This window comes from Pelophylax lessonae (assembly GCF_965119305.1).
Source record: "Pelophylax lessonae genome assembly, chromosome: 8".
Classification (NCBI taxonomy): domain Eukaryota; kingdom Metazoa; phylum Chordata; class Amphibia; order Anura; family Ranidae; genus Pelophylax; species Pelophylax lessonae.
In genome coordinates, this window is record NC_138775.1 from 79819720 (window position 1) to 79843831 (window position 24112).

Consider the following 24112-nt stretch of genomic DNA (forward strand, 5'->3'; position numbering starts at 1 on the left):
TACTGAGCAATATCTGTTGCAAGCAAAAATTTTAGAGAAAAAATTTATGGAGAAAGGGTATGCTGTGCAGCACATACAAAAAGCCAGAGATCGCTATATAGAAGGCTGTAGTAGCAAGGCAGCTGTGGAGAACGGTGCTCCCCGAGAGGTTATGTTTATTACAAAATTCAATAACCAACATTGGGCCATTAAGAGAGCTTTGCAGAAACATTGGCCTATTCTGCAGCAGGATGCAGCCTTGGGTAGAGTGCTCCCCAAAAAACCCAAAGTGGTGTTCAGGCGGGCTAGCAATGTAAAGAGTCTGGTTGCTCCAAGCAAAATAAAAAGTATGAAATGCCATAATAAAGCATCCACTATCCCAGTTCTCTTTAATATGGTAGGCTCCTACAAATGCAAGCAGAGCAGATGTAAGGCTTGTGCATTTATGCAACATGGCAAAAGTAGCTTTACATCAGTTGCAGGGCACACCTATAATATCAAACAATTCATTAGCTGTGGTACACAGTTTGTGGTCTATGGCTTGAGGTGCCCATGTGGCTTAATTTATGTTGGCAGGACAGTTAGAGCAATGCGCACCAGGTTTGGCGAACATCGCCGGTTTATTGAGCAGAAAAAAGACAAGCACAGCGTGCCAAGACACTTCTGTAAAGCGCATGGTGGGGATACTGCAGGCCTGGAACTATTTGGGATTGAAGCCATATCTATGACTCTCCCAGAAGGTGAAAGGTTTGCGATCCTGTGCAAGCAAGAAACATTCTGGATCTTTACGCTTGGGTCCATGTCGCCGGGTGGGCTCAATGAGGAGCTGGAAGTCAACACGATCATTTGACATATCAGTACGGGGGTGTGGGCATGGTAGAGTGGGTTCTAGCACATGCACATACACATGGTTACTAGGGGTAGGGAACATAGTCCCTGCCCGGCCATGTGTCTGTGAAGTGTGCACGGAGGCATACGCACATTCGTGTCCATACAACAATATCTGAGCAGCTGGGTATGAGAGTCGGTGTATATGTACAGATATATATTATATATTTTTTTGGGGATACTCAGGGTGTCACCACCGATGGGTATGTGTAGGTATATGTATTTCTCATGTGTGTGTGTGTATATATATATATGAGAAATATAAACAACTGCCATGTAGTATATTTGGTTGGCCTATATGGAGTAGTATTTTCATATACTATTTGTATATGTGCCATATGGAATTGAATCTTATTTTATTGTATTTTAATGAGACTAGTATCCTTTTTTTTTTTTTTTTTATTTATTATGTGTATTATCCTGACTTATGAAATTATTTTGGTAGATGGATGAGAGATAATGTGGAATTAATATGATCTGTCGACTATTGGTATTAGGAAATGCTGATATACTTTTAGGATACGTTTATGTATTTTAAGCAGGAGACAACCATTGCTATGTAGGGAATGTGATATCCAAACATGTATCTATAATAGCTCTGGTTAATATCTGCGCTGGTATTGTACTGTTTTAAATTGTATTTTAAATTGTATCTTAAACTGTAATTTTAATATATGTTTTTTAAAAGTGGATAGCCCCTTGCTTCTCCCGTCCCAGCCAAGGTGGATAAGGATTATCGGTTACTGGCCCCTTTAAGAATACACAACTATATAATTAGGGCCGATGGTATCCCGGGTATATAGGGAAGGGCGTTAGCAGGAAGCAAGGTGGGACCTGAGGAAGGAGGCTCAGCCTCCGAAACGCGTTGTCCGTAGTAACAGCAGAGGCAGTGCACCCGTGTCTTGAATCCCCCACCTCGCAGCTCCGTACAACTTGTGGCTCCGGCTTTGGCTGAGGCTCTCCTGAGGCGCCGTAGATCACGTTGGTATAGTGTGCAGGCGCACTAGAACCGGCATCCGGTGACCAGGCAACACAGGAAGTGAAGGAGAGCGGGGATACAGCGGTGGCAGCCGCGGATGAGGAGACCGCAGAGTCACCATCTGGAGGGACGGGAGGAGCGAGTAGCTCCTGTTGGAATGCTGTAAAGCGATTGTCTTAAAGGAAAAGTGTGAGTGCAATTCCAATGTACTGTGTTATTGTCCTTTATTAAAGCGTTATTGCCCGAGGTTGCGTGCGCTTTTCTTTACAGATTTGAATTGTTTTGATCCGCCCCCCCCAGTGGAGTGAGAGAGGAGCAGCAGCAACCAGGACATTTCAGCCAAAAAAACATACAAACAAAGGAGGTGAACACATGGACAGCGCCATGGGCTGGTGAAGTACTCCTCTTTGTACTTGTTGCATATCAGCATGTGCAGGATCTGTCCTTTTTGATTGCATTGAAAGGGGGCACGCTGGTCTCTCTGCATTGAAAGGGGCCACACTGGTCATTCTGCATTGAAAGGTGGCACGCTGGTCATTCTGCATTGAAAGGTGGCACGCTGGTCATTCTGCATTGAAAGGGGGCACGCCGGTCTCTCTGCATTGAAAGGGGCCACACTGGTCATTCTGCATTGAAAGGGGGCATGCTGGTCATTCTACATTGAAAGGGGGCACGCTGGTCATTCTGCATTGAAAGGGGGCACGCTGGTCATTCCGCATTGAAAGGGGGCACGCTGGTCATTCCGCATTGAAAGGGGGCACGCTGGTCATTTTTCATTGAAAGGGGCACGCTGGTCATTCAAACTTGTATTTAGATGCATTTTACTTTAATTACATCAGTATTTTCATAACAAACAATACATGTGCTTAGGGGGTAAGGGTTTCTTTAACTAATCCAGTGGAAGAGACTCGAGTGCTAAAATCCATGGGTTAGGGGGCGCAAATTACTTGCCTTGCCCCGGGTGCTGACAACCCACGCTACGCCACTGCTAGAATTGGTGTGTTAAGCAATACCTCTTTCGTATCACAAGCAGGTAAGAATAAGGCCCCTTTCACACATACGGTCCGTTCAGTTCATCAGTTCAGTCAGGTCAAAATGTATCAGTTTTACATCCGTTTTTCATCCATTTTTCATCCGCTTTTCATCAGTTTTTCGTCAGTTGTCATCCGTTTTTCGTCAGTTGTTATCCATTTTTCGTCAGTTGTTATCTGTTTTTCATCCGTTTTCATCCGTTTCATCCGTTGTCATCCGTTTTTCATCCGTTGTCATCTGTTTTTCGTCCGATCCGTTTTTTTGACGGATGAAAAATAGGGCATTCATCCGTTCAAAAAAACGGACATTGACGGAAGCGGATGAAAACGGATGTTAACTGATGATCATCCGTTGTCATCAGTTTTTACATAGAGATACATTGATGTCCGTTTTTCATCCGTCAACGGATGGATGAAAAACGGACAAACGGACAGCATGTGTGAAAGGGGCCTAAGGCTCCTTTCACACACTGTGTCCGTCAAACGGACTCCGCTTTTCTCAGCGGGGGATCGATCCGCCGATCCCCCGCTGAGAAGGAGAATGACAGCTGTTCTCTGCAGAGACACAGCTGTCACAGTCCCATAGATCTCTACGGGGAATCGGATGGGAACGGACCGTCGGTCCGTTGTAATCCAATCCCATCCGATCCGCTGGACGGATGGAAAATAGGGTTTCCATCCGTCCAGATTTAACGGATCGGATCGGATGTCAGCAGACATGTCTCCGCTGACATCCGATGCCCCATAGAGATGCATGGGGGGATCGTTCAGATCCGCCAAAAAAACGGACAGGCGAATCTGAACGGTCCGCCTGTGTGAAAGAGCCCTAAGGGTTCCTAACACACCACATTCCAATTTAATGGAATTAATTAGACTGGGGCCCCAGACCTACCCTGATTAAGGTGTTTCTGATCACAGCCTTTGATAAGGGCAACTGCATATAATTACTCCTTCCTTCCGCTAAAGAGTTAATATGGCTTTTGGATAGGGCAAATAATTACGTGCTCTGCCAAATGTTCCCTTAGAAAAGCTACAATAATTTTCCACACACCATAGCAGGTATACTTATATATAATTTAGCCTGTGATTATACAATACATACCCTGCAGTCTTCTAACACAAGTTATTTTCCTGTGGTTTTACAGTAAATGCAACAATACCGAACATAATTATACAATTATCCGAATAATGTATGTACTTAGCATAATTATAGCCGATCTCATATGAGTGCATGTAGTGACTATTTCTCAGCTGTATTTTATTGTAAAGGTATGATGTACTTATATCATGTAGATTTATACACCATGAATAAATTCAACAAAAATGCATTTTTACATGACGTATAGTTAAAATATTTTTCATTTTCTTCGATGTAGTCCATACAATAGACTTGTTTTCAAACAGTGGCCAACTAATCCCTGCAAAATTATAGAGAATGTTTGGGGTTATTATCACTTTTAAATGGAGCCTTTTTTTTTTTAAAGAAATACATCCAAAGCTCATTCTGCACTCCTGTGACCCTTTTTCAGCAGACAGCGGGCTGAAGCCCACTGTTGGCTGACGCCGCAGGGCCAGTCCAGGATCGGGAAAGATTGCGATCATATGGCCGCCCACATGCCTGGACCAGCACTCGGCTCAGCCTCTCAGCGAGCCACACCCATTTTCACATTTGTTTTCCTCCTTTTTGTATCTTATGGCACTTTTCCACTGCAAGTACCGGCTTGGCTCCACTCGGCCCTGCTTGGCCCTGCTTGGCTCTGTTGGTTTTCCACTGCATGGTACCGCATGGTACGGTGTTGGAACGGTTCGGTACGGTTCGGTACGGTTTGCTTTTCCACTAAAGTAAAGTGGGTGGGATAACAATGATTCTCTAACCAATCAGTGGCTAGTAGTGACAAACAGTCAAGGCTGCATGCAAAGGATTGTGGGATATGGTACCGGTACGGCCCTTTCGGAACCAAAACTGAGGTGGTACTGTTTAAGCGAGCCGTACCGTTCGGTTCCATGTAGTGGAAAAGCGCCGCCGTACCATACCGAACCAAACCGTTCCTACACCGTACCATGCGGTACCAGCGGTGGAAAACCACAAAAGCGAACCGAACCGTTCGGTTCCATGCAGTGGAAAAGCGCCATTAGTACTGCTGATCTCCTTTAAAGAGAAGTATAGCTTTTTAAAAAAAATTAAAAATCATACTCGCCTAGATGCCTGCAGCACAGATCCCAGCTGCAGTTGTCCCCCACTGCCTCCAAGACCCAGAACTGAACTATCAAACACCGCTGATCACTCAGACTGAGTCTCAGTCGCCGGCTCTCTGCTCTGCCCCTCCAGCGCTCACTTGAGCACTGCACTCCTTTGTTCCATAGGAGAATTATAGCCAAAAAAGCTTTGTCGGCACATCCTGCACCTGGGACACATTCAACAGGGCAACAATGCTGAAGAACAATTACAAGACAGTTATCACTGTATAAAAAGAAGTGCCTGAATGAAGACCTTTATGGCAGGATCACCAAGTATTATTTGAATGAAAGCTGCAGATTTAAGAAGCTTGAAAACATCTTTTGGATTTACATCTATATCTTAAACCTTTTTTGAGACTTTAATAATGTTTTTTATCAATACCCTATGCAAGGAGGTGATACTTTAAATGTGCAGGTTTTCAGGGTTTGTGCTTCGGTGCATTGTGGTCCTGGGTTGACCCTGTAGGTTGTAGGCAGGAGCACATTAAAAGTTAGAATGTGAGAAGGTTTCTTAAGGCCCGTACACACGTACCGATCGTCGGCAGACAAGCGTCGGCCGAAGAACGATCTGCCGATTGTACGCTTGTTAGTATGATGCCTCCGACAGCCGTCAGCGCACATTCTGCCGACAAGAATCTGTCATGCAAGCATTAAAATTTTTGTATGCCGACACCAGAACGGCCGATTGTTCGCCAGTCAGTACAGAATTCAGCCGACAGACCGCAGATTTGCAAGACTGGGCATGCTCAGAAAAGAGAAAACACAGGGAAAGTTAACCATTACATGACATCACTTCTGCAGTCGGCTGTAGTCGGCGGACAAAATTCTTGTGCTGTCTTTGCACTTTTCAACAGACACCGACAGCCCGGGGACAAAAGACGGCCGATCGTTCGCCGACGATCGGTACGTGTGTACGGGCCTTTAGAGAACAGACTCATATCAGAGGGTATGCTACGAATTTTGATAAGAGCAAACAAGGTCGTGTCAAACCAGACAGAAAAAAAAGATGGTGCTAGAGAGGGAGCAAAATGTCAGAGTTTGGGAATAAGACATTAAACACCCAAGAGAGGTGGTAAGGGTTAACTTGAAAGCCATCACAATGAGTCTATTTAAATTGATGCCCACAGAGATTTCTTCCGCCGTTGGGTCAAAAGCTTGGAGAATTTCAACAAAAGGAACAAAGCTGCAAACACATTTATCCTCGCGGTAGTGTGTGACTACCACTGCAGCTGTGTCCTAAGAAGAACTCCACTGAATGATACATACATTTAATCTGACTACATGACATCACCCAAATGCTTTTACCAAAAAACAAACTGTGGAAAAGCGAATTTGATGGGATCCCCCATCGCTATGAAAGTAAGAGCAAATGTGGGAGTATTAGAAAAGTCTGTTAGCTAAAACTGAATTCAAAGCAGATAGAAAAACAAAAAAATGAATGCAGCTCTGTATTTAGGGTTTTTATTACTTTTTTCCCCTCCAACTGACCAATCTCTGCCCCATAGAAGGAGTTCCACTGCACACCCCCCGGCAGCAAAAAGAGGATGGCTAAACATTGTGACGGATCCAAAGGAGGACCTGAAGCCAGATTTTGGAGGATGGAGAGGTTAGGTTGAATCACCACGGTGTGGGGAGGGGCAAGGTAAGGAAAATTTAGGCACATGCTTTTGGAAAATTTCCTTAAAAAAAAAAACAGGAGCTGGTGTGGGCAGTTATTCCTCCAAGCATGTCACAGGGGTTGATTTACAAAAGGCAAGTGGGCTGTTCACTTTGCAAGGGAAGTTGCACTTTGCAAGGTAATTTGCCCCAAGCTTAGTGATTGGAAAATAAAGGAAGCCAGGAAAGGAAGCAAATTGCAAGGAAAATAAAAAGCAGCATTTTGCTCGCACATGATTGTATGATGGAAAACATCAGAACTTCACCTCATTTACTAAGCTCTGGAGCAAATTGCCACGCAAAGTACAACTTCCCTTGCAAAGTAAACAGTACATATGCCTTTTGTAAATTAATAGCGGTTGATTTACTAAAGGCTAATAGACTGTGCACTCTGCAAGTGCAGTTGCTCAAGAGCAGGGGCATACCTAGAGCATTTGGCACCTGGGGTGGATCCTATATCTGACAACCCCCCCCCCGTGTAGCGCCTCTGCGCACTGTGGCCCAAAACCCAAAAGAATCCTCCTCCCTCTGCTCCCCCCCCCCTGCGGCCAGGCCCCTCTTCCTCCTCCTCTGCAAAAATGGCGCCGAATGAGGCGCCAGACAGAAATACATGTAACTGGCAGTGACACACTTACTATGTGCTACTGCCAGTGGCATCACTAGGGTTGGTGTCACCTGGTGTAATAAAACATGGTGTCACTCCCCCCCAAAAAATAGATTTTCCTGTTTTCTGAAATTTGCGCCAAAGATGCAGCTATAACTGCAGGTACAAAGTAGGAAGACCCCCTTTACAATACACAGCCCCTATACCTCTGGACCCCTGCACATTACACAGCCCCTGTACCTCTGGAGCCCTTTACATTACACAGCCACCTTACTTCTGGACCCCTTCACATTACACAGCCCCATACCTCTGGACCCCTTCACATTACGCAGCCTCCATACCTCTGGACCCCTTCACATTACACATCCCCCATACCTCTGGACCCCTTCACATTACACAGCCCCCAAACCTCTAGACCCCTTAACATCACACAGTCCCAATACCTCTGGACCCCTTTACATTACACATCCCCCATACCTCTGGACCCCTTCACATTACACAGCCCCCAAACCTCTAGACCCCTTAACATCACACAGTCCCAATACCTCTGGACCCCTTTACATTACACATCCCCATACCTCTGGACCCCTTTACAATTCACTGCCGCTGCACCTCTGGACCCCTTTACATTACACAGCCCCCGCATATCTGGACCCCTCTACATTACATAGCCCCCCCCCCCACACCTCTGAACCCTTTTAAATTACACAGCCCCCCATGGGCCCCTTTATATTACACAGCCCCCCATGGGCCCCTTTACATTACACAGCCCCCCATAGGCCCCTTTACATTACACAGCCCCCCATGGGCCCATTTACATTACACAGCCCCCCATGGGCCCCTTTACATTATATACCCCCCTCATGGAACCCTTTACATTACACAGCCCGTCCCAGCTCTCCCCTTCCTACTCTATTAGGGCATGCAGGGCGGGAGACACAGCAGGAGGCACTGAAGCAGAAGAAGAGAGAGAAAACAGCAGCCTTGAATAAACAGCAGGAACTGCTGGAGTTAACTTTGTAAGTTAACAGCAGGTGATGGGTTGCTAGGGGGTCCTAGCAACCAATCACCTGCTTATTAACTTAGAAAGTTAACTCTGGCAGTTCGAGATGTTCTGGTGTGAACCGAACAGGGGGGTGTTCGGCCCATCATTAATGGAAATGTAGGCACTTGCCCTTAGGTGCCAATAATTTGGGGGAATATACTGTATATCTGCTAGTATCACTACGATAGTATTTATTGCTGTGATAATATAGTATTTATGGCTGTCATGTTGAAAATTTCACCTGAGGTTTAGAACTAGAGTTAGGGCCCTTTCACACGGGCGCTCCGTATGTCTGCAAATCATCCTATTTTTTTGCGGATGATTTGCGGATATAATGTAAGTCTATGGCATTGCGGATGTCAGCGGAATACCATCCGCTGACATCCGATTTTCCTCCTGTCAGTTCTGTTCCGTTTTTTGGAACTGAAAAAATCCTATTTTTGTTCCGTTCAAAAAACGGAAAGGAAGGAAAATCGGATGTGAGCGGTGTCATCCGCTGACATCCGCAATCCCCCATAGACTTACATTAGGTCCGCATATCATCCGCAAACGGATAGGATGATATGCGGACCTACGGAGCGGATGACACAAATGTCATCCGCTCCGTGAAAAAAAAAAAAGTCCCGCAGCGGACCTTTCACACGGAAAGCCCGTGTGAAAGAGCCCTAAAGTTTAGGTTTAAGGGTGGAGTTAAAGGTCAGTGTGTGACTAATACACATAATGAAATAACCCAAGTGGTAACCGCTCTTGGTGACAAAAATCCATATTTGTGTGTTTTAATGAAATACAAATACACAGAACTTCTGAAAGCAAAAATTACATACTGCAATGGTGGGGGGAAAACACAGATGCAGCATTTGCTCCTCACTCACTTATTTCCTAAAATAACTCCTTATTGGGTTAGTATGAGAGTGATGAAAGCAATTAGCCAAATGAAGAAATGCCCATTCACATATTTTACTGAAATGTTGGAAAATCTCTGTGACCAATCACAGTGGTTTACTTTTCTATTAAAAAAAAAAAAAAACTTTTCCCATTCTTGTGCTCCATACCTTCTCCGGACAGTACAGGAAGAAAGACTCTGGCGGGTTCTGACTGTGTGCAGTGAGAACAGGGACGGGAAAATGATCAGAGACCATTGTCATCAGTGGGAGATCTGTTCATACATGGCTATCAGGGAAGGACTGGGCCAGGGGGCAGGGGGGCAATACCCCCCTGGGCCGCTCTAATTCCCCTGTAAAAAGTCTGCACCGCTTCTGCCTAAATGATTCCTGATGAAGAGAAGTAAAAAGTCCCCACTGCTGACCTACTGAGTGTGGGATGAAGAAAAAGATAGTGTAAGCCTCCCCCTCAGCATGGATGGTGTAAACTGTGTCTGAGCAGAGGCCGGTTCCATACCCCACTGGAGACTCTCCTCCCCCCAGGCAGCCCCAACCAAGCTGTCCTAGCTCCCCCCAATTGCCCCCTGCTGGCCAGGTCGGGAACCCAAATTCCGCTGGGGTGTAGAGAGTAAATGGAGTGAAGTTTTATCCTGGAATGGGGGTCGGAGGAGGCCTGGAAGAGGGAGAGTGCGAGGGGGGCTGAGTTGCTGCCCCATGGGCCTCTGGTTTGTACTTGCCCCCATGGCCGAAGGTTGCCAGTCAGCCCCTAATGGCTATACCCTTAGACAGTGCCAGTAGTAAAGATGTATGGTCCCAGTGCAAAGTTTGGACCCAAGTCTCTTTAAGGCTCCGTTCACATGTAGGCGTTTTGGGGCGTTTTTCTGCTCTAGCATCAGCTCTCAAAACGCCCAACAAGACAAATCCTATTCATTTCAATGGCCCCTGTTCACATCAGAGTGTTTTGATGCTGTGAGCAAAACGCCAAATGCTCAAAAAAGTACATGAGCTTCTTTTTGGGCAGATTACAGGCGTTTTCCATTGGTCTCTATTCAATCAAAAAACGCCTGCACAAAAAACGCCTGTAAAAACGCCTGTAAAACGCCTGCAAAAACGCCCATAAAAAACGCCTGACAAAACGCCCATAAAAACGCCTGTAATAGCAACGCCAAGATGTGAACATAGCCTAATGCACTCAACTATTTACTCATTCTAAGCCAACACATTTAGCTTCCTATGTCACACCAAACAGCTCAGCTGTTGGGGAAAAAAAGGCATGCCTAATTAAACCCACATATAACCTTTTTTTTTTTATGAAGAGTTCTTGTTAACTTGCAGAAGCCAGTCAGAATAAAACTTTTACTAATCTGATTTTAGCAAAAGAAACTCTGATTGGCTGTTTGTGCTACTGCATTCAAAAAGATACCATAAAGAAGTTTTAAATATTTTTTTAAAAATTTGTCAAAAAAAAGATTGCCCGAATTAGATTTTTTTTTTTAAATCATGTTTATTGTATAGTCTGTGGAGCAGTGGCTGATTATCATATGGGTGGTTGTAGTAGTAACAGTTTTCATTTGTCATGGAGCGCTGTGGTCATCAAGCATACAAGTGGCTGGTTGAGGAAATTCATTGGCATTTTAAAGGTGGTTGGTAAGAATCGAAAGCGTTCTACCCCCACATATGGTTATTCATTTGGAGGCTACCCAGCAGCTACTGTGTATTTGATGATTGTGAAAGCATAGCGCTTATGCACTTTTAAAATTTGGGTTGTTGTTTTTTTTTTATGCTTTTTAAATAAATATTACTACTCTATGGGAATCTCCTTGCGGGCTCTTATTTCCACTTCATGAGCTAAAATGGCTATATCAGTCTAATGGTATGAGGATTCGACAGCTGGGATGTATATAGTCAGTCTGATTTATGGGAGATATATAGGAGCCACCGGGATCAAAATAACACCACATGCATTATCTGACCTTCCTATAATATTATCTGGTTAGTGTGATTCTATGAGGGGGCTGCACATACAGGTACATATCAAAAAATGATAATGTCATCACAAAGTTCATTTATTTCAGTAATTCAATTTAAAAAGTGAAATTCATATATTTTATATAGATGCGTTACACAGAGTGAAATATTTGAAGCATTTCTATTTTTTTTTTTTTTCATTTTGATGATTATGGCTTACAGCAAGTGAAAACCCAAAATTCAGTATCTCAGAAAATTTGAACATGACATAAGACTAATAAAAAAAAAAGGATTTTTAATACAGAAATGTTGGCTTACTGAAAAGTATGTCCATATACAGTATAGTATGCACTCAATACTTGGTCGAGGCTCCTTTTGCAGGAATTACTGCATCAATGCGGCAGGGCATAGAGGTGATCAGCTTGTGGTGCTGCTAATAGCGGCCTTTAGCTCGTCTGTATTGTTGGGTCTGGTATCTCATCATCTTTCTCTTGACAATACCCCACAGATTCTCTATGGGGTTTAGGTCAGGCGAGTTTTCTGACCAACAAAGCACAGTGATACCATGATCATTAACCAGGTGTTGGTACTTTTGGCAGTGTGGGCAGGTGCCAAGTCCTGCTGGAAAATGAAATCAGCATCTCCATAAAGCTGATCAGCAGAGGGAAGCATGAAGTGCCCTAGAATTTCCTGGTAGAGGGCTGCACTGACTTTGGACTTGATAAAGCACAGTGGACCAACACCAGCAGATGACATGGCTCCCCAAATCATCACTGACTGTGGAAAATGTTGCATTTCATTTAGAAATCAACATCCCAGAGTCTAGAGGAAGAATGGAGAGGCACAGAATCCAAGTTGCACGAGGTTCAGTGTGAAGTTTCCACAGTCTGTGATGATTTGGGGAGCCATGTCCTCCGCTGGTGTTGGTCCACTGTGTTTTATCAAGTCCAAAGTCAGCACAGCCTTCTACCAGGAAATTTTAGAGCAATTCATGCTTCCCTCTGCTGACCAGCTTTATGGAGATGCTGATTTAATTTTCCAGCAGGACTTGGTAACTGCCCACACTGCCAAAAGTACCAGTTCCAGGTTTAATGATTATGATATCACTGTGCTTAATTAGCCAGCAAACCTAAACATCATAGAGAATCTGTGGGGTATTGTCAAGAGTGAGATGAGAGACACCAGACACAACAATGCAGACGAGCTGAAGGCCACTATCAAAGCAACCTGGGCTTCCATAACACATCAGCAGTGCCACAGGCTGATCGCCTCCATTCCACGCCACATTGATGCAGTACTTCATGCAAAAGGAGCCCCAACCAAGTATTAAGTGCATACTATACTGTACATGGACATACTTTTCAGAAAGCCAACATTTCTGTATTAAAAATCTATTTTTTTTATTGGTCCTAATATGATCAAGGATTTGCGGTTAAAAGTTTGGTCTGCTGAACCTGCTTGTAGAAAGCATTTTCTGCACATGCCTTTGATGGTGAATGCCTATCTGGGGAATCCCTTGATACACCGATCAAGGAAGTCAATGGAGGAAAGGTACTACTACCCCATAAGAAAAAGACCAAGTTTCCTACTCCTATGGCTATTATGTCTATTCAGCGAAATAGACCTTTTCCCACTCCCCAGGAGTCAACTTCCAAACCAAGGCCTAACACCTACCTTTGTTGCAAGCTATGAATTTCCAATTCCACTAAGTCAGCCCAGAAACCCTGCCCAGACTTAAGGGGTGCCCCCCCTCTTTGGAGTTGAGAGATGTCTGTTGTCATTTGCGTCAGTCTGTATCTGAGATATCCGGACCTCGGGGTCCAGTCTGTCATTTTAAAGGGGTACAAAGTAGAGTTTCTATCTCTGCCCCCTCCTTGCTTTTTGCCCTCAAATCTACAAGCTTCAAACCAAAAGTACACAGATTTTATGACAGCCTTGCTAAATTCAAGCACAAAGAGTGGTTGTACCAGTTCAGTTACGGTTCTCTCACACCATACTGTACATAATAATATGCATTCTTATGTGCATTGCAATACATAAAGTTTTTATCCAAGTTGGCATGCGGTTATATACCATCCGTTGTGAGGTGACAAGCCAAAGCACAAACAATGTAATTTTTATATCTTTTCTTTCAATTGCATTGCATTGAGTTCAATTTACATGCATTTATGTGCATTGTGTTAAAATGCAGAAGGGTAGCATTTTAACAGAAACACACTGTAACACACATGTACACAACATTGTAGTATGCATGAGGCACATAAAATCATTTTTTACATGTACCCCTGAAGTGGCCTGTGTTGATCCAGTGCAGAAAAATGCAGATCTCTGTACATGGTGTGAAGCCCTAAGAAGAACAATTTCATGGTTTCTATTCAAACTTATTTTGTCTCAAAATCAAATGGGGGCATACGCCCAATACTGGACTTAATATCTAAACAGATTTTCTTCATGTACCAATATTTTGGATGGAACCAACAGGATTTGTCAGTGCTTCTCTCAGATAAGAGGGATTTCTAGAATCAGTACAGATACAAGATATCTATTTACACATTCCCATCTTCCCCTCACATCAATGCATTCTGTTTTGTAATAGGAGGCCAACACTTTTAATTTGTAGTACTAGAGTTCAGGCTCTTCTCTGCACCCCAAGTGGAAAAAAGTTGCTTGCTCAACTTCTTGCTCTTCTGCAAACCCAGGGCATTCATATCACAGGTTATGTAGACAACCTCCTACTGAGGGACTCTTCCGCCACAATCTTGTCTGCCAATTTCCCAGGGATTATTCTGTTCCTTCAAACCTATGACTGGATAATCAAATCTCCAAAGTCTGTGCTCCAAGTCTCACACCATCTGTAGTACCCGAGTCTGATCTTAGATATAACCCAAGCCAAAATTTTCCTTCCTCAGGAGAAAGTTGTTTTGCTAAAGTCAAAAGGCACCCCTCAGTTCACTTCTCCATGAGGGTTCTGGGACTGATGATAGCCTTCCTTGAGTCAGTGAATTTTTCTCAGTTTTACTCCAGACCTCTTCAATCCAACATAATTATTATGTGGGACAAAAAAATTAAATCATTGTATGCTTCTGTCCAGCCAGACAAAGCTTTCCTTGGCTTGGTGGATCTCCTATACTACCCAGGAATTGGAAGCGTCTTCCTTTACATGCCCAGGCCTAGAAGATGCTGATAATAGATTCCAGTCTTACAGGCTGGAGTGAAGTTTACAGTTCACTGGCTGTACAGGGGACATGGTCCCCACAGGAGCCAATGATTCCCTCTAACATTCTGGAATTAACAGCCATCAGATTATAACTGCAACACTAGACTTCCCTTCTGCAAGATCACCCAGTCAGGGAACAGTCAAAAAATGCAACAGTGGCCTTCATAAACCATCAGGGGGCACTAGACATCCTTCTGCTCCAGTCCCAGCTGACGCCTAGTAAGGAGAAACACGTCGGGGGGAGCTGCCACACCATCACGCCACGTGGACCGCGCTGCAGGCGACCACATTTTGCTACAGGAACCTTGTCTTATCCATTTGATGCCATGTAAGTGCAATATCACATTTAAATAAAGTGTTTTAATAAGGGTAACGCACTGTTGGCCATTTTTCCTTTCCATCTTGGGGAAGCTTCATTTGAGACAGCTATATCCAGCCTCGGTCCTTAAAGGAGAGTGATACGCCCCTGGGAAGGGATAGATATCTATACCTTATGGTCGGGATCTGACTTTGGATACTGTCCACACTACCCATATACCAACAGAGGTTCCAGGCCTACCCTCTTTAGAATTCTGGTAAGAAGCCACGCATACCACTTGGGTGACTCCAGACAAGTTTTGTCCACTAGTGGAGGTTATAGTTTATTGCACCTGGCTCTTGTTAGCAGTCGGTAAGGGGCCATCTTATTCACATTTTTGTCACAGATTTGTCATCTCACAGTGGTCTAATTGGAAGACACTTCTTTCTTTAAAAGACTCTTTGTGTGTTATCACGCTTATGCATTCTTTTGAGAGATTGTTTTTTTAAATGGACTTTTGATGTATTTATTTTTTATGTTTTTTATCACCACTGTGTGTTTCAGTATCACTTTATGATTTATTGTGTTGGTTGTATACACTCTATGCCACATTGTAAGCGCACTATTTCATTTTTTCACCAGAAATTAAGTTGTTCTAAAAAAAAAAACGTGTCTGCTTCTCTCCTGTGCAGAAAATTATATTACAGTTCTTGTCCATTTACATCCCTGGAGTGAACAATTGGCAGGTGTACTTACTAAGCCAATAATGCCTAGACCCCGGTGAGTGGTCTCTGCATCCAGAGATCGTTCAAAATTTTAAAGATAGGAAAAACCAGATGTTGACATCCTTGCTTCCAGGTTCAACAACAAGCTGAACAAATTTAAACCCACAACAAGGGATCCTCTAGCCTTTCCAGGAGAGGCCCTAGGCATTTCTTTGACTCAAATCAAGCTGGTTTATGTCATCCCTGAGGAAAGAAGATATGAAATCCTCTTTAATTGCTATGCAAAGTAGAGAGGAAAAGGGTTCAGTTGATTCTCATCTCACCAAAGTAGCCCAGAACACGGTATACATGGTAGACATACTCAGACTTCTGGCAAATAAGGCTTGGACTCTTCCCAACAGACCAGATTTACTGGCACAAGGACTCCTATTCCACCCTGCTTTTCAGTTGTTGGCTTTATTATCATAGCCGTTGAAACCCAAGTCCTAAAGGGTAGTGGTGTTTCTGACTAGGATTATATCCACCTTACTCAGAGCAAACAAATTCAACTCTGTGTCTCACCTCCAGCTACAGACATCAGAATCCGGTCTGTGTCTCTGCAGTGTGTGCCTCCCCCTCCAGCTACAGGCCTCACAGTCCAGTCTGTGTCTCTGAAGTGAGTGCATCACTTTCAGCTACAACCCTAATAATTCAGTCTGTTTCTCTGCAGTGAGGGCCTCATATCTAGCTACAAGCCTCACAGTCCAGCCTGTTCCACTGCAGGTTGGCAATAGGAAGGCCATAAGCCCCCACCAGGAGAATTGTGGAGAGATGCGCGGGGTTTGCCAGGCCCATACCCAGAGCTGGGGCCCATGCAGGCTGTCAGGCAGAGACTGTGCATATGCTGGAGACCAGAGATTCATAGTACTGCCAATGTCAACGTGAGTTTGGTGATTGTAGCATTATGCATTTTTTGGAAACATAGCTGCAAAGAGATATTCCCTATCACAATGTTACCATAAGTGGTTTCCAGATTGTTGAAGGGAACAGGGACTGCACAGGGAGTGGTAAGAGGAAGGGAGGGGATTGTAATTTTTGTAAACATTAGATGGGGCAACCCTGGCCCTACAACTATTAAGGAAAGTGTTTGCTGCTCAGATATTTGAATTATTGGCTGTAGAGCTTCGGCCTTATTATTTGCCTAGGGAGATTCCAAGTTATTGTTGTAGCGGTGTATATTCCACCTTCTGCCAACCCAATGTTAGCAAGGAATGCCATTGCATATTGCAAAACTTCAAACCAGGCAACTCAATGCCCCTATCGTAATCTCAGGTGATTTTAATGTCACCATGGAGAAAACTTTTTTTTACTTCCCACAGTTTGTGAGCTGCCCAACTAGGGAGAATAGGACCCTGGATCTGCTGTATGCCAGTGTGGAGAATGCATACAGCTCTTCTTCTCTTCCACCTTTGGGCAGATCAGATCATGATTTGGTGTACCTCAATCCTTGTTTTGTGCTCATGGTTAAGAGATAACCTGTGACCGCCAGATCAGTGAAGAGATGGTCTGAGTCCTTTGAGTTATTGTGGGGTTGTTTTGAGGAAACAGATTGGAATGCACTCTGTGAGCCACATGGAAGGGACAATAATGGGCTTATTGAGTGCATAACACATTATATTAATTTCTGTGTAGATTCTATTGTTCCAACAAGAATTGTTCATTATTATTCAAATAATAAACCGTGGGTAACTAGGGATATGAAGGATATTCTTAACTCCAAGAAGCTGGCTTTTAGAGTGGGTAATAGGGAGGAGTTTAAAAAAATGGTTCAGAGGGACCTGAGGATAAAGACTAGAGAGGCTAAGGAGAAATATATGCGAAAGCTGGAGTGCAAACATCAACAAAACAAAATAAGTGAGGTCTCCAGTGGCATGAGAACCATTACAGGTCTTAAGCTGGTTGACGGAGGGACTAGGGGTGATGTGGAGAGGGTAAATTAACTGAAACATTTCTTTAACAGCTTCTGGACAGCCCCTCCTACGCGAACCAACATAGGTATACGTTGGCCGCGTGCCTGCAGCTAGGGGGTGAGCACGCACCTCTGGCGGCATGCTTCCGCCCCCACTCATCAGTGGGGATGCAGGGGGCAGGTGGCTCTGATTGCCACCTGCCACCCACAATCGCTCCCCGCTGAGAGAGAAGAACGGTCAGCTGTTGTAAACACAGCTGACCGTTCTTCTCCCTGGAATGATCACAGAGTGCATGTGATCCTTCTATATTTCCATTTTTGGCCATATATGTATCTTTTTTCAAAGGATGAACACAACATGTCTCCTCTATGGGGAGGATGGTTGCTGTGATAGGACACCCCGGCGGTGCACACTGCTCTCCTTTCTCCAATGATTACTAAAGGAAATATCCCAGAGATGACTCCACTGAGGGAGGACAGAACAGCCCGCTCCAATGGGATTAACTCGCTGGCTTACTTCTCTGTCATGGCGACTTCCACAGCTACGAGTTAATCCCATTGGAGCGGGCTGTTCTGTCCTCCCTCAGTGGAGTCATTTCTGGGATATTCCTGTTCAGTAATCATTGGAGAAAGGAGAGCAGTGTGCACCGCCGGGGTGTCCTATCACAGCAACCATCCTCCCCATAGAGGAGACATGTTGTGTTCATCCTTTGAAAAAAAGATACATATATGGCCAAAAATGGCATTCTGAATCCCAGAGAACTGCAGCATGTTATTATTTTCATGAGCCCCCTCTTGTCATTTGGATGATCGAGTATCATAGGAACACGACAGAATACAGGTCCTTAGAAGGAGAGGGAATATCTACTTCAGACACTACCCACCTAAGATCCGAGGAGACATTCACATTACAATTATATCTCTACTTCGTTGGATAAACCCCCTGATGTCCTTAATGGTGATTTAATACACCAAAACGCTCATTTGAGTGTTAATGGAGGTAAGCGGCCATTGCACTTGATCTTGGATAAAAGCTCACGAATTAATCGCACACGATTGTCACTGGATGTGATTTTCAGTTCATTCACCGGATCACCTTTGAACTTTCACTTTTTACCACTTTAGTGGCACATGGACTCTTGCATTCATTTGATTATTTGCTGCTAGCATTTTCACAGTTATCTTGTGCTGTTTTATTGCACTATTTGCACCTTTTTCCTGTTATTGAATATTTATTGATCACTTTATTTATATACAAGCACTTCAGCACTTATTTTTTTTTTTATATTTTGGCAACATTTTATCACCTTACCAGCACTGCAGCACTTGTTCACATTTTTTTATATGTTGAATGTATAATACTGTTTATTGATATATATACACACACAATTTCACTGTCATCTCGCATTATTTTGGGACACCTTTCACCTTTTAATTTATTCATTATTCTTGTGGCCCACCATTTTCAGAAATTGAGCGCTGATTTCCCCCTCCAAAAATACTTCAAGCAGCTCCTCCTAGACTCCACCCTCTACTTCTGGAAGCTTCTCAAAGGTTTCAGAGAGCAGGGGGAATTACCAGAGATGGCTGCTTGCTGAGTCATCCAGCCTGACCCAAATTCATACTCAGCACTGACCCAAATTCAACCCAGGCCTGGCTCTCAGCCAGGCCAAATTTTCCAACACTACAACTATGTACACTAGCACACACTAGAGGGTGCTACAAACAAAAGTTGATCATTAGATCAACTTCAATTGAGCTGGAACAGCAATACATTGATTGAAATTTGGCCTGTCCCAGTTGAATTTGCCACATTTTGATCCATTTGTGGCTGGCTTAAGAGAAGTGTCTGGAGAGAGTTAAACCGTTGTGGAACAGTAAAGTTTTATTGAAATTTGAAGAAAGCAGTTGTGCGTGTAACATTTTTCTCTTGTTGGTACCTTGAAAGTAAGTTGGCTGTGGAGGGAAGTAGTAGGTTTCTTCCACCACATTCTTGTTAGGCTATGCAATGACAGCATGTGATGTCACATCTCCACACAAAGCATTCTAGCGCCCCTTTCCTAATGTGTCCCATCTCACTTATCTCTGTCTAGGGTTCACCCTATTCATTACACAAGTGCTTACCCCTTCTTTTGCACATAATCTGAAGGGTTAGCTATTGGTTGAATAGGTTCTGCTCCATACTTAGACTCTGATTCCCAATTGCTGGGCAGCAGAAGTAGTGATCTAGTCATATATTATTTAACTCCTTCAACTTCTGCTCAACTGTACCTTATTTCTGACTATAACATTGTTTTTTGACACTAGATTTCCTTGAGGCATCTGGATATCCATTTATTGTAGAACTGTGGGACAATTTTTCTAAAGCAATAATCGTGAGTTCACATGATAAAACATGTAATAATGTTGACAACACGGCCAGATGACAGCACATAAAATGTAGATATACAGTATGCTGACTATTCTTGTTTCAACAAACGCTAATGCTAACATAATCTAGATAGACAAAAAAAGCATAATCTTTAATAAAGACCATTTTCCAGTTTAATACCTTCTGGATGATGTCTCTGTCAGTGGAAGGCTGGAAAATATCAACTTCTTTTCAAACAGTGTTTAGCATATTATAGTTCTGTACAAGGATGTTTAGAACTGCCAGTTACAGTTTCATACTTGTAATACCTCCACATATGATCCAACACACTTCCAGTAGCATTAATCATGATACTGTAATTACATAACTCAACAAAAAACAGGATATAGCTTGAGTCATCTGTTTTAGAATGTATTGAACGAGAGTTACATTGTAATACGTGGATAGAAGACAGGAGCTGGCAAAAGATACAAAGGCACAAAATGACCCCCGGGCCACTCTAATTTTTATAAATGTGGGCCAACACTGAGAAGGTGAGAGGACCTACTCCTTGTGCTGTTGATATAATACAGAAGTGAATTTTCATATTGTATGACAACCTTACAAGTATTTATTAATGGCAGTGGCTTATGTCAACAATTATTGAACATACCAACACTTTAACAGTAAGAACAACATCCACCAGCAATCTCCTTCCTTACCGATCCTGCTTTAATAAAAATATCTGTATGAATGTGTAAAGAATGAAGTGCAGCAAAATAAAAGTTTCAGAAACACAGCAAATCTTAATTTCTCTCAATTATTTGTGATTTTACTACATACGATACTGAACCTCCATTAAACACAGTTTGAACCCAGGTCCTTAAAAGTAATCTTTATTTTTTTTTATTTTTTTTATGGATTGGCTAAATAACCCAAATACCAGCAGCAGCAACCAAATAGGGGAAGGCATTTATTTTTCAGAATGCCTAATTCTAGTTATCTTGCAGTAAAACAGATCCAAAGAGGTTCTTATTGCTTACAACAGTTGCAAGTTTTTCTCCACAATGTTATGCTTCCAATTATTATAGTCATATGGTATCCTTAAACTTGTCGGCATTAAAGTGATTGTAAAATTTTTTTTTTTTTTTTTTATAAAACAACAAATATGTTATACTTACCTGCTCTGTTGCAGTGGATTTGCACAGACCAGCCCAGATCCTCCTCTTCTCAGGTCCCTTTTTGCATCTTCTGGCCCCTCCCTCCTATCGAGTGATAGAGATCGGGTTCAGGTAAGTATTAAGGGGTGCTGGGGTGCATTTGGAGGCTGCTGCACCCAGAAGGTTTTGTATCTTAGTTCATAGAATGCATTAAGATAAATAACCTTCAGACTTTACAGCTCCTTTAAATATATTGAGCAAACAATGGCCATCATGTCTCTCCAAACAAGATGAATGCCCATGGTTTGACCAGGAGTGTATTATCTTTCTTGCTGGAACCAAAATGGTCAGAAATGTTCCTAATAAAAGCTCTTTCTAATTGTGTTCTATGATATGATCTCACAGTCATTATGACATAAGGCATTACCTCTTATGCTTCCCTCAAGAAAACCTAGAGCGGGATCTGTAGAAGTTATTTCCCTGGTACACTCAGTAATCGAACGAAGAATTCTAGTGGAGCTTTCTGCCATTTTCTACACAATTCCATAAAATTCTAACATGCTATACAACATATATTTGAGTTAGGAAAGATGTATACCTCGGTCAGTTTACTGCACTTGGAGGGGTTTCCCCTCACTTTTCTTCATTGACATAAGGGTGAAACGTGAGGTTAGATTAGCTCACTATAACATCTTTACTCCTAGAGATGTAGAGATGTGAGAGTTATATTCTTAACACTCTCATTACAAAGACTTTAACTTTCAGCTTACAGTGGCTCAGTAAAGGGCCAAGGCATTTTGTAATGCTATTGCAAAAACAATTTGAGAAGAAGGACTGTAAGGGCCCGAGAATACCCAAAAACATTTAGGCCCCTTCCACATGGGCATTCAGTCTAGATCCAGATAAGAACAAGCGGCGCCACTCTTAGTGCATTATTTGGTAAAATGGTACACATTTATTGTAGATACACACATGATAGACAGTAGAGAATAAAAGGCATGTAGGTAAAAAGCCACGTAATGCCAGAGTCTGGATGAAGGGCTGTCCCACGTTGCCGGGCGTGCCAGTGGATTCCAGGACAGTGGGCGGAGAAGCAGTCAGCCTAGTTTCACCAGGGGGATCGAGAGGCAGTGGTGGGCGGGGTCAAGATCTCACGCGTTCAGAGCATGCATGCTGTGTCCGTGGATCACAAGGCTCACCGCGCCGGCTTAGCTTACCTCCCGACTGATACCACACAGCAGACAGTGGCCACAGGAATGATTATAAGTTCTGTGGTCATACATTATGTTGGCTCATAGGCAAAATGCAATGTACAGTAAAATAAAAGAGAAATATACTACAAAAAAATACTACAAAAAATGAATGAATAAAATAAGGTGTACTCATTTTTGGGCAACTAACAATGCTGTTGAGGGGGCACCAAGTGGGGGGGGGGCAGACAGTAGACAATAATTTCAAATGAGCAGGTGTAAAATTTTGTAGGTTTTATTTTTCATAATGAATTGTCTGAGCCCTTTTTGTACATGCTTGCAGGTGAGGCATTTTCATTTTTGCCATTGGAACATTCCCTTCACATTGGAGAAGGTAGGGCGGGAAATAGTGGTGTTCTTGACTGATTAGATTTTGCTGGAAGCTATCATACTTTTGATGTTCCGTGCTCTCCTGTATGTAATTTTAGGGGCATCTGGGATGAAGTCTTTTAGGTGAGGATCTTCTTGGAGTATTCCCCAATGTCTCCGAAAGATATGTTCCATCTTCTTGTGTTAGTTATGGAACTTGGTGATGAACCTAACTGGTTGGAATTGTGGGTAATTAGGGTTTTTGTTAATGATGGGTAGTTCTGTCAGGAAAAAGGAGAAGGCTTTCTGAACCAAAGAAGATGGATATCCTTTTTCCTTTAAATTTCTTTTAAAGCAAGTGTCCCTGGGATATATAGTCCTCGTTGTATGTACAGTTGTGTCGGAAATGACAAAACTGACTTTTGGGGATGTTTGAAATCCAACGGGGATGGTGGCAGCTGTAAAAGTGGAGAAAGGAGTTTCCTGCGGTAGGCTTGACATTTAGTCTAGATCCATCTGTCATTTTTTCAAAAGGATCCAGACTGAACCACTCTGTATGTCTATGGGTGGGCGGATGTAAACGGATGATCAGATCCCATCCATTTACATCAATTTCTTTTATGTCCATTTTCAGGCAAGAAAGATTTTTTTCTTATATTTTTGTCATCTGTGACTGGTCTCTGCAACAATTAAGAAAAAAACAGATGCAAAAATGGATGTAGACTGATATAAACTGATGTAAACTGAAATTAACATGACTGAACAGATGGACGTCCCTATGAAAGGGGCATTAAGCCTTCTAGAGTCCAATGAAAAAAAGGGGCATCCAAGAAGGGCTGGGACTGTCATATGAGTTTATACAAGTAGTGAGAGAGCAAAACACATTTGAAGAGCCCAATAGCTCAGGTTAGGCTGCTCACAACAGACAAGGCTACAGTGGGTACACCAGCAGGTTACCAGAAAAAAGATGTGAATATATGGAAGGAGCATCATCATCTTCCTCTAGTAGCTGAAAGCTGATCTCTCCCCCTCTCCCTGCTGCCAACTTTTATCTGCAGAAAAAGAGACAGCTGTCCCTCACTAATCCCCCTTCCTGTGTGGGCCCCCCTCCCAGCACTGGCTCTAATGTTAGCTCGGCTCCTGAGTTTGTTATCTCTGTAACTTTGTTTCTCTACCTGCAGTTCTTCCTATAGTCCTTGTCCCAGCCTGTATATTTTTTTCATCCCTCCTACCTCCCCCCCCTTTGCTGTGTCTCCATGATCAGCTGCATTCCCATGGGGTGAAGAATTTACTGTTACAGCGGTTCCATAGCTGCCTGTTATCTTGTCCCAGTGCAGTTTAGTATGCTTTATGTAGCTGGGCTTCCCACTTCTCTTCCCCAGACTGCTTCCTGACCTATGCAACTTTGCTTCTTCTCCCCTACACTGTCAGTTACCTCTGCATCCATGTATCAACTTCTTCAATTTAACCATATACTAACTGATCTGGCATAGTACTCCATTTTTTTATCTTGTATCTACAGATAAGCCTACAATAGGGCTTACATGTAGGTACAGTGAATATCTCCTAAATGTAGCAGCCGGTGA